The following is a 546-nucleotide window of genomic DNA, read 5'->3' on the forward strand; positions in this document are numbered from 1 at the left end:
CATCCAATCAAAGGACGAGAAAATGCTGACGTTATTGTTAGCCAGCTAGATGGCCCTGGTGTTGCCAACTCGAAATCTGATTGGTTAAAGCAACGGTTTCATTGCCATTGATTTAAGCTAACAGACGCCTGCACTGTTGATTCGGAAGGCCTTAAGGCAGATTTCTTTGACCCTGGCAACACGATTGCTGAAATATGATTGGATAAAAGCTCTAATATAAACATACACTGCTGGAAGCAGTGCAACCAAGAGAAAAGCTATTAACTGAAGAGAATAGACTATTGGAAATAATTTAATACACATTCATGGAATAATATATTAAAACTAAATCAGTGATTCTGATGGTGTTTAGGCCAGCAGAGAAGGCTTTGCTGGCCCTGACGGCCCACCACTGATATGTTCAGATACTCATAACACACACACACAAAAAATACATTTTGTTCCGTACATTTACCTCTGTAACTCATGTAATAATGTGGTATTTTAATTTTCCAGGCATGAAGTCCTCAACACGTTTAGATCAAATCTGATAAAGACGTTTGAGGG

This window comes from Sinocyclocheilus anshuiensis, unplaced genomic scaffold, assembly GCF_001515605.1.
Source record: "Sinocyclocheilus anshuiensis isolate Anshui unplaced genomic scaffold, SAMN03320099.WGS_v1.1 scaffold53, whole genome shotgun sequence".
Lineage (NCBI taxonomy): Eukaryota > Metazoa > Chordata > Actinopteri > Cypriniformes > Cyprinidae > Sinocyclocheilus > Sinocyclocheilus anshuiensis.